Source organism: Apostichopus japonicus, chromosome 13 (assembly GCF_037975245.1).
Source record: "Apostichopus japonicus isolate 1M-3 chromosome 13, ASM3797524v1, whole genome shotgun sequence".
Taxonomy (NCBI): domain Eukaryota; kingdom Metazoa; phylum Echinodermata; class Holothuroidea; order Aspidochirotida; family Stichopodidae; genus Apostichopus; species Apostichopus japonicus.
In genome coordinates this window covers 12,403,446-12,415,000 of record NC_092573.1, presented here as the reverse complement: position 1 = coordinate 12,415,000, position 11,555 = coordinate 12,403,446, and the positions used below count along the sequence as shown (strand labels likewise).

The following is an 11,555-nucleotide window of genomic DNA, read 5'->3' as shown; positions in this document are numbered from 1 at the left end:
GCAGAAAACTGGACTCGAGTACTATAAACGTGTATATTACACATTTCTTTGTGGGTATACTGTACGGGTGGGATCTACATTAAATACGTGTTTGTTGCAACATTGTTCAGTTCAGTGGTGTTGTTATTGTTTGTTGTGTAGGGCAATAAAGCTTTAAACAACAGACACATCCCTACCTGTGATTCATTGATTAACGGTAAACTGTAACCGTAGGTGTTTTTTTGATTTTTAAATTATGTGATGCAACTTACCAGGTAGGAACACTTAAACACAAGAATACTGTCATACAACAAATTTGAACACATTGTTAGTAACAGATGATGAAGCCACAAATGAAAGTATGAGTTCATGTATAAGAATTCAAAATAATAACAATTTTGGAAGCTAGGAAACTTTTAAAGAAAATGGTTACACATCTCTAAAAGATAATGGCGATCCGTTATAACAATTCCTCATTCATATAAACACTTAATAACCATGCAACTTTAAACCATGCAGGGAGTTGGGGAAAAAAATTCATCTGTTTGCACAAATCTTAGATATAACCCTCAGTGTCAACGTGTGAATTGTGTAAACAAGAGTACAACGACACAGGATTCGGTATTTGAGCAGGTTTCCAATAACAAGTTTCGTACTTTTTGGAATAATATCTTTCTTTCTTTCTTTTAAAAAAAACGCAACTTTCAAAAGAACCAACCTTTGTATAATGCAGTTGGCACCTTCCTCTTTCAATCTGTTTAAATCTGTGTGAATATTAATGTACATTTAAAGAGTTGTATCTGCATTGCATGTATGGGCTGCCACATTATGTCAAAATATTCTTGCTATGAGTTGCACTTCTCTTTATATAGTAAGTACACCTTTTAAAGGGTTTCAGTGCAAACACATGAATTTATTTGTAATCTAAGATCATCAACGGCGTCGGTTCGCCGGACCAATATTCACGGCGCAAAAAATCTGGGAAGTATATTTTTCAATAATGATGACGGCAAGTAGGCTAAATGTGACTACTCTGGCATGGTAGGGGTCTTTTTTTCAAGCTCGGGAAGTGCCATTTCCTGCAATCTGGGAGGCATTTTTCAAAATTTTCTCCATAACGCTACGCGCCAACCATGGTGGCGCGTAGCGTAGTTTGACCTACCAAAGGTCCTCCCGATAATTATGATAGATGGCCACACTCTATTCTGCCGTACCAATCCCAAGTAGCTTCCGACGCCCCTGATAATACATATAATATTAATGTCTCCACGCTTCCATAGGCATGAGTTGTATAATTTCCATTTATGATTTTCAATATGCACATTATAAACCTATCACTGTAGGATATCCGTTGCGCACAAGCCAATGTTTTTGTCAGGGGTCATTATAGCTAAGTATTGTGGGTTCCTGTATAGAGGTAATTTAAAGTGCATGTTTTCATGGAGGAACGTTGTTGTATCCCGGCGCTAGCGCAACTCTTAAAATCCCGGTAACAATACTGAGAATAATACTTGGTAGTAATATAAGATTTTTCTATTTGTACAGCTTTCTGTTGATTTCTCAAGTCTTGCTAATGTAAACCTGTGAAACCAGTGGCGTAGGAAGGTACTTTTGAGTGGGGGGGGGGGGGCTGGAGACTGATGGCTGGCCTGGGGAGGGGTCTAAGGGGAGGGGTTGAGGGGGAATTTTTTTTTGCATTTCCAGGTGGCTTCAGATGCAATTTGGTGCAATATAGCACATTCAACACCCGCTCCATTTTGTAAACTTAATTTTGTATTTTCACCTGGCCTTAGATGCAATTTGGTGCTCCAAATGAGTTTTTTTTTCTCATTTGGAAATGAAAAAGGGGTTTTCTGACTTGCGAAGCGGGGGGGGGGGGGGGGCGGAATGATACTTCCGCCCCTCCACATTTTTCACTGGGGGCTGGCGCCCCCAGCCCCCCGGTTCCTACGCCCTTGTGTGAAACAACATTCTTTTCATTCCTTGATCAACATCTGGACAGAATGTTAGACAAGTTTACTAAAAAAAAAGCTAAAGTTGCAATGCACACAGAATGCAAGCAAGCTGCAGAATGTTCAGGTTGGTTGTGCATGATAAATTAATGGTAGTTTTATCATTTCAATTTGTATTTGGTGGCATCCAATAAATATATGTTTGAACAAGAGTGGATAGAGGGTGTGGGTCGAACCTCTTTTTCATAGCACACATAAATTCAAAAGAAACATGTCCTATAGCTGTTAGATCTAGTTATAGTTTCAGTTTCAGTTCCATCATTCCAGTATAAATAGCATAAAATACAATTATGTTTAATAAGAGAGAATAAAACGTAAGATAGATAAATTCCATAAAAGCGATTAAAGGCAAATTAAGAGTTAGTAAAAAAAAGCAACAGTTTTCAAAGTGTTAGTCAACTGAAAATATTAAGGAAATATCAATAAACATATATTAAATCAAATCATTTAAGATACCATTTTGAATAAAAAAAGATGTTCTGCATAGAAATGAATTTGTGATAATTTTAACCCAATATTATGTTGGTGCTATTGCACGATGTCATAGAAGTATAATGCTTTCATCGGTTTGAGTGCATGTGTATGTATGCGAATGTGTGTGTATGTGTGTTTGCATGTATTTGTGTTTGCATACGTGTGTATGTATGTTTGTGTGAACGCTCGCGTACTCGTACTTCAAGTCCGCGTGCGTTTTTAAGAATAATCCTTCTTTCGGGGTTTCTTAATAAATGTAATGTGAACGGTCGCGGACTTATGGTGACCTGAGATTTGCGACTAAGTTATAATATCCGCTCTATCCAGTTGTAATTTGGCGGGTATTTTTGAACGTGCAGTAGGCGTGAGGTATACCTACGTTGTGTTTGTTCAAATGTCAGGCCGGGCCTTTCTTTACAGAAACACTACCTAACGACGCTATACGTAAACATATTTCATTTTTCTTCGCACCGATTCGACCAACATAAAAGTCACCGTTAAGTTCGTGAGACTAGAACAAACTGAATGACTATCCACTTAAATCTAATAAACTATAATTCATTGAACAACAAACTCACAGGTTTTTGAAGAGGCCAAAAAACGGTAATTTATGATTACTTCGAAACGGATGATTTTGGACTCGGTTGCTACGGCAGTTACTAAAAGGCTAGAACCCTTACGTATGGCCTAGCATATAATGACGTTGCATTAGCCTATACGCATATACCTTCCTAGGTGTTAAGACCTAATATTAAATGCCTTCGATGTTGGATTAGCCTCAAATACGACATCAGCAGTAAAACAGTGACTAGCAAGATCGTTCGCTCATCCATTTGAAATGTTTGTAAGAAATTTGAATTTGGGTTAACGTGTAATGAATGAAGTAAAACGGATTGGTGTGAAATTTGAATACAGTATACTGTTTACGTTTATGCGCAGTGGTGTATGCAGTAGAACCTACCAAAATGGTACAGCACTATGGCGGGCAATCAGTCTCAAATTGTGGGGAATCGACTTATACTGATTTAAATCGACATATACCAATTTCCTTCGACTTATACTAGTTTCCAGCAGCTTAAATTGACTTCTACAGATTTAAATCGACATATACCAGTTTAATTCTTCATATAATCGATCTAAATCGACATATACCAGTTTAATTCTACATATAATCGATCTAAATCGACATGTAGCAGTTTAATTCGATATATATCATCGATTGAATCGACTGTACGATTTAAATCAATGATAAGTAAAATAAATCGGTATATGTCAATTTAAATCGATATATACCAGTTTAAATCGATGATATGTCGAATTAAATCGGTGTATGTCAATTTAATTCGACATATACCAATTTAAATCGACATATACCAATTTAATCCGACTTATACCAGTTTAAATGGACATATTTAAATCGACATATACCAATTTAAAACAATGATATGTAAAATAAATCGGTATATGTCAATTTAAATCGACATCTACTAGTTTAAATCGATGATATGTCGAATTAAATCGGTAGAAGTCAATTGCCTTGGACTTATACCAGTTTCTAGCAACTCAAATTGGCATATACCTATTTTAATCGACATGTCATCGATATAGCTCATTAACATATTCCAAATTCCGATTTGGGTGATGATTGACATGTGAAGATACATCACATGCAGTCACCTGACAAGGCGGGCGAATAATTAAATAGTTCCAAATTTACCAAGCTATCAAGGGTGTTCATCATATGTCAATGGTAATCAAGGGCGTATCCAGGATTTTTTAACCCTGGGGAGGGGGGCGCGAATTACTATCTAAGCGGAGCGCCACCATCGGTTGGCGCACAGCGTGCAAGATAATTTCTGGTTTTGATACACCCCAGATCACCGGAAATGGCACATCTCGGGCTTGAAAAGACCAACTAGATTTTCACTATTGCCTTAGTAACCAAGTATTTTCCCAATATTTTTTTTTCACCATCCGTAACCTTTTTGAAGATTGTCACCAGCCACACATCATGTTCGACCTTACCGCATCTCCTGTGGATCATTGCTTTTGTAGGTGATTCCACGTCGCGGCCCATGATACCGCCGTCAGCCCCACTTTGCAAGGTTTAAAGCCCATTATTCGTTCAGAATTTGAAAGTTCACACTTCTCGTGGAATCAATTCACTTAAAAACATACCCATAATGTTGCACAAAATTTCATCTATGGACAGCCAATACAGAAAAAACCTCCATGTTTAGGAATGTTTGTCAGGGAAATTTCGAAAATTCAGACACAGTTAACATATCGTCCCCGTTCTGGCGTAGTGACGAATGTTCAAAATGTGAGTTTTGAGAAAAAGCGCTCTAAAGATTTTCACATTTTGACTTTAGTATAGCGTAATTAAAACATGATCTTTTGTACCGAAAGTTGTCAATATTTTAAATATAACAAATAGAACTTTGAGTTCTCATATTTGTTGCTGATCGAAAAATTTCTTACAAAGTAGTAATTTTAGTGTAAACATATTCGTCGTTATGTCATGTCATTTTCAGTTAATTTTAGACATTCGTCACACATTCGTCACTATGCTAGAACTCAATTTTGAAGTTTCGTCCTGTCACAGACTAGTATTCGTCACTTTAGTGTGTAGTATCAATCAATCAATCAATCAGAAGACATTTATATAGCGCCAAAGTCAACAGAAATTGTTCAAAGGCGCTATTAGCCTTGGTCATTGGTAACTTGTCACACCCACACACCAAAGTGTGCGCAATTCAATCAATCTCTCCTGGGGCACCACAGTGCACCACAACCACGTGTCCCCCGGGGGACTTCCCATAGGGTGCAGCCAGAAGCCGGCGCACGTAACTATATTTACAAGTTACCTCGCAAGTCCCCATTTATACACCTGGGTGAAGTGAGGCAATGGGGATAAAGTGCCTTGCCCAAGGACACAACGCAATGATCTGGCCAGGGCTCGAACCTGTAATCCTTAGATCACAAGTCCGCTGCCTGAACCACTTGACCACAACGCCCTCCTAGTAGCCATAGGGTACACCGTGAATGTTCACTGTCACATGGGGAGAGGAAAAGGGGGGGTGGTAGGTGGAATAACCTTACGATAGAAGAAAATAATGGAAGGGGTGGTATATTGGTCGTATTGATTTTAAAAAGAACGTCCACGGTTTACTTTAATGTATAAAATAGACAAGGAATGGGTTTTACGCAGGTATGAACATACGTGTTTTAGTATGTTTTTCTTGAGTGGCATGGATGGAGTCGGATATGACGAGGGGAGGAGGTATACAGGGCAAGGAGAGCCGGCTGTTGAAAGGGGTGGTATATTGGTCTTAATTTTAAAAAGAACGCCCACGTTTTGTTGCAATGTATAAAATAGACAAGGAATTTGTATGGGTTATGGGCGGATGTAAGTATTTTAGTATGTTTTTCTTGGGTGACATGCAGGGTTTCGGATAGAGGGATGTTGAGGTAGGGAGGGCAAGGAGAGCCGGCTGCTGAAAGGGTGATACATTGGTCCTATTTATTTTAAAAGAACCCCCACCATTTCTACAATGTATAAAATAGACAACTTGGTATATGATGAAATGTGAACACATGCAGTTGCTAAAGTAATAGTTCCAGTGGCGTAATCTGTTAAGTCGGAACTCTTATAAAGCACACAGACTACGGAAAATTGTGTGCAATTCTTCACTTTCAAGTTAGTGTATTACGTAAAATGTCTCTGGCAATAGTTTCGAAGTATCCTACAAACGCTTTGGGAAGATTTCCCACTATACTATCCCCTTAAACGGAATGTGAAATTTTCTTACGCTCACAGGCATATTCATAATATCCAACCCAACAACTGTGCCATTGTTCAAGTGTTTCCAAGTTGTACTATAGTATGTTGTTCCTTCATTTTATTTCCTTCCAGTATACATATAAAAAAATTCTTACGCTCAAAGGCACATTCATAATATCCAACCCAACCTCCGTGTGAATCCTCAGATTTAAAGAAGGAAACAACTGTGCCGATGTTCAAGGTTTCCAAGTTGTACTGTAGTATGTTGTTCCTTCTTTTTATTTCCTTCCAGTATACATATGAAATTTATAGAGAGGAGTCATATAATACCTCAACAAGAAGAATAACCCATATAAAAGTTGTTTTTTAAGATGATAGGATACCAAACAGTCCAAGAATAACTAATATAAAAGGGGAGAAAATGTCAAGGTGATAGGATATCATAAAAAATGCATCTACACATACAAAAGTTAATACATAAAACGATATAACAAACAGACTACAACAAACATTCTAAGTGCTCAAATGGAATGTATAAGCAGCACGGTAAGTATATGAGTTTCTGTAAACTTACGTTCGGTATTTTGTGGGGATTCCTTAGATTTCTGCTCGATTTGTGCAGGAGACATTTTAGTACAGTATACAAAGGGTGATTCTGATCACTGTATATCTTTATTAGCCATTCTTGTAAACTCAGGTCTTGCAGCAGCATTTACTTTTTCTAAAAGTATATAGTAATCTACATTAAATATAGCTGATGTGTATTTGAAACTTCTTTCTTTGCTTTTTTTGCAATATAATATGGTACCAGACAGGCACTGTATAGATCACATGTGCCAGGGTAGAATAATAGTATTGAAAACATTTTCCTTAGCATTTTGGTTCTAGAAAGACACAACGTAAGCCACACTAGATACTTTGTAATATACTTGTTTTAATACCTTGATGCTTTGCAAGACAAGGTCAAAATGTCGTCGATATATACTCCCAGTACTCAGTTTTGGAGGTTCTAGCCACCTCAGCTCCCTCAATAATGATACGTTGCGATCTTGATAGAATGAGACCTTCATGTTTTATGGTTTTATTTTCCAAAACAAATTTCCTTTATTTTTGGGGTTACGCAATAAAGTCTTGCGGTCACATGTTGGAACTATGTCATTTACAGAACACTGATAATTTCATTGGTCAGTTTCAACAGAGCTCGTATGAATTGTACATGATACAGCAGTATCATCGGCATATTTTGTTATAGAAATGTGTGAGTTTGACCTAATTTCATCAATATATATAGTAAATAATATTGCATATAATGGACCCCCCACCCCCAAGGCACACCAACCTTTATTTCCGATATTTCCGATAACCCTTTATCCAACCTTACTTGTCTGGGCCATCCTTGAAGAAATTGTGTCAGCCAATGAAAAGGCATGTTACTTTGATAAATCGTAAAAGATCCTTCATTAATTGATTTGGCAAGACAGTATTAAACACACTTGAAAAGTCAAGAAAAAGACCCCGCCTTTGTTATAATTCTTTCCTTTCAATCTTAATGAGACACAATATCATGGATTAATCAAACGTTTGATATGGATATGGATTCTTCGAGTGGCTTGCAACTTCCGTTCTGGAACAGCAAGTGTCTTCTCCTTTCTTATGTCAAGCAACCTTATGGGTTAACAAACCCAATGTATGGAAACCAGGGCATGAGGGTGTATCAGTTTGGTGATGTTAATTTGGTTTGTATATCCATATTCTGACTTGGTTTATTTTTTCCAAAAGGTCTGGTATAACTTCCCCTATGATCCTGAACTTCTTAGCCTGTGGAAAAAACCATCCAAGGTTCTGTCAAATCTGAAGGTTGCTATACAAATGTTCTAGTAAATTCGGTCTAAACGCCCCCCCCCCCCCCCTCAAAGTAACTACTTAAGTATAAACTATGCTAGTGTACCTTCCAAAGTTTAATGTAAAAGTATGTGACCTTCAACTATGTAACTAGGTATTACTAAGCCAGATAAAGGTAGTTTTAGGTTAGGCTAGAGTAATGCTCGTGATGGGCAAAGCCGCCAACAGCTAAGAGAAACCGTACTTCTTTAGGGAGATGTTACACTTTTAACGTTTCTTTACATATGAAATTGAAGACTGGAGGAAGTCTTAAGTGGAAATGAGCTGGCGTTTGCATGTTTTAATTTTTCATAATACTGGTATTTGTTTATTGAACTGTTAACATTCACATTGAAAAGTACACAGGAAACCAATATATTACATTATATCGCCCCCCCCCCCATCATCCCAAGTGGCACAATGACATTACACATTGGCCAAAAATAGCTACATGCCACGACTTTTAAAAACCAATTTACTCCAGTACCGTGCAAGATAGTGGACTTAGATATTTTAGGGAAAAGTTCATCACAAGGATCTTAGAGATATACGTTCATTGTGATGGTTTGGGATACCTTCCCTTCAATCCTTAGGTATGGTTAGGCTAACTCTAAGAATGGCTTAAATTCAAGGGCGTAGGAACCGGGGGGCTGGGGGCGCCAGCCCCCCCCCCGTGAAAAATATGGAGGGGCGGAAGTATCATTCCGCCCCCCCCCCCCCGCTTCGCAAGTCAGAAAACCCCTTTTTCATTTCCAAATGAGAAAAAAATCTCATTTGGAGCACCAAATTGCATCTAAGGCCAGGTGGAAATGCAAAATTATATACAAAATGGAGTGGGTGGGTTGAAGTGTGCTATATTGCACCAAATTGCATCTGAGGCCACCTGGACTGGATATGCAAAAAAAAATCCAAAGGGGGAGGGGGGCACCCCCTTAGACCCCCAGGCCGGCCATAAGTCTTCAGCCCCCCCCCCCACTCAAAAGTACCTTCCTACGCCACTGCTTAAATGACTTTACCTTGGTCTAGGTATTGTAATATTCGCGGTCACAATAACAATTTGAGTGATTTATTCATCATTTTTATACGAATTACACCCATTGTCATCAATGTCCGTCAGTGACTTACACCACCTGTTTCCTCATTTACACACAGCTCTAATTAATGTACCGACACTGCTACACCGATTCAGTATAGAGATAAATAGCGTTACTCCAGTTCACTGTCTATAGCTACTCGCGCAACAGATACAAGCATCGAATGTACTGCAATCATAACACTAGGCTACTATTCAGGTATATTATTGTTGACCCACTGGCCATTCTGTTTTCACGAGTTATGCTATCGTGTATGAAATGCTGCATTAAGCAATTACAGGTGGAAATAATAAAAATATTACCTTCCCATAATCCTGGGTGTTTTCAAATGGCAGTTAGATGTATGGACCTTAGACAAATTATGTTACTGAGTGGTTGTACTGATGACTAATGTATTCGTCAGTATGTAAAAACGAGAGTGGGCCTTAGGTGGATATTCGTCAGAAATGAGTAAAAAAAAACGAAAAAAATAGACAGTTTTAAGACTTCTAACCCGGCTCAACCGATTCCTCACCCTCGAAATAGGTAAGAACAATATTTAACTCAATTTCGCCAAAGGTGCACATTCTCCACTACGCGAAAACGGGGACGATATTGGTGCATGGGCGCAGATCAGTCTTGGATAATGGTCGGGACGCGTGTCTGTTCTCTGATACTATCTAAGCGGAGCGCGACCATGGGTTCGCGCGTAGCGTACAAGAAGTTTTTGGCAAATACTCCTCCCAGATCGCCGGAAACAACATTTCCCAGACCCAATGATGCTCCCATACCTCCTTAAGTTTTAGATCTCGTGGCTTAGAAATTCAGTTTGGGGAAATGCATGGGCGTCTGCAGAAAAAAATCAGGGAAAAAAATAATGCAAGTAGACTTTTGTATACGATGGGTCTGGTTTTGTAACTCATCGGGAAGCGATTAGAGGGGTGGGCGTCGGATTGCGGGGCGCGCGTTTTCATGCAGATGGGAACAATCTCAAGAAGTTATGGGTGCGTCCGCTCCCCCCCCCCCCCCGGCAATGATACGCCTTTGGATCCACTACATGATATCCACAGGAAATGTGCTCAATTCTCAAATCGCATGCGAATTTATTTTTAGATTCATTGTATGAGTTACGGTACTAGGGGTGGGGTAACAATTAGCATTCAGTTCGCGTTGTATAACATTTTAACTCAGCATGACAGTGTTGCATCGAAAGACATATGTCTAGTGCAGTTCGCATATAGATCCTGGGCTAATACCGAAATCATGTTCCCCTACGACTCGGTCGAGTTCAAGACCAGCCACAGTTGGTTTTATAGCACAATTTTACAATTGTTTAAGGCGTCCATACACACACACACGCGTCATGATATACTATATAGTGAGAGAGGAAAAATGGAAACGTCAAAAATGGAGTTGTCGGTGTAAGGGGTAAGCTGAGGCGCACGCCCCTTCCGAAATCCCTTGATCCGTCACTGGCTACCCTGTGTATATAATAGGGATCAGAGCTGTAATAATGACTGATCCTCTTTCTTTTCCCGGTGTCTAGGCGTGTTTCTTCTACTCCCTCCTTTTCTCCTTTTTTCTCGCCTTCTTTTTCTTTTCCCTTCCTTCCTCTCCTTCCTCCTCTTCCCCTCCCCCTCTTTTTTCCCTTGCTTCTTCTCTTTTTTTTCTCTCCTCTTTTTCTTACCCGGGGGGCGCGCGCCCCCAACGCCCCCCTGGATACGCGCCTGATATTAACTACGTTGCAACGAATGGATGCAGACATTTTGGTAACCTCGAAGTGAAGGTTTCTATGGGGATGACGTAACTTTTCCGACCAATCATGAGCGACTATTTACACACATTTGTGAACCTGTTTGGGGAAATAAAAATCACCTCCCACTCCATCATCCACATGGCTGGCTGGTGAATGCTTACTGATCATATACTTTTCATAGCAATCTCAAATTCACAGGTTGGCTACGCAGGAAAAACTCCAGACTCAGTTTGGCAAAAATTTGTGGCGGCGAACATTTAATTCTGCACACGTAAAAAATAGATCTCCTTGAGTAGCATTCTTCTTCGAAGCCATGGACGTCGCTAGAGGGGGTTGTGGGGTGTCTCACCCCCCAATATTGGTAAAACTGACGATAGTTGGGAAATTGGAGTGCGACAGTCGGAATTTCCGACTGTCGCACTCTTATTTACCTAGACCTATTCATATGTTTCTGTGATTGTGAATGACCTAAAAATTGAAAAATTTCGGTCAAAATGGACCTTCAATCAGTCATATTTACCACGTTTTCCTTGCAACTTTGAGAAATTGTATCTCGCGATCCTTATACTCCACCATTCAAAACTTCGTATGATTTT

General features: G+C 39.3%; 1 protein-coding gene and 1 long non-coding RNA gene across 4 annotated transcripts in view; one reads left to right on the top strand and one right to left on the bottom strand.

Annotated features, from left to right (window-relative positions):
• LOC139978872 (histamine N-methyltransferase-like) overlaps positions 1-11,555 on the top strand; it is a 73,658-nt gene that overhangs the window by 3,425 nt on the left and 58,678 nt on the right. The gene's annotated exons all lie outside the window — the stretch shown is intronic.
• LOC139978884 (uncharacterized) lies at positions 6,609-10,049 on the bottom strand. Its single transcript, XR_011797041.1, has 2 exons — positions 9,527-10,049; positions 6,609-8,067 (listed from the first exon to the last, which is right to left on the bottom strand). It is a non-coding gene; the product is annotated as an uncharacterized lncRNA (long non-coding RNA).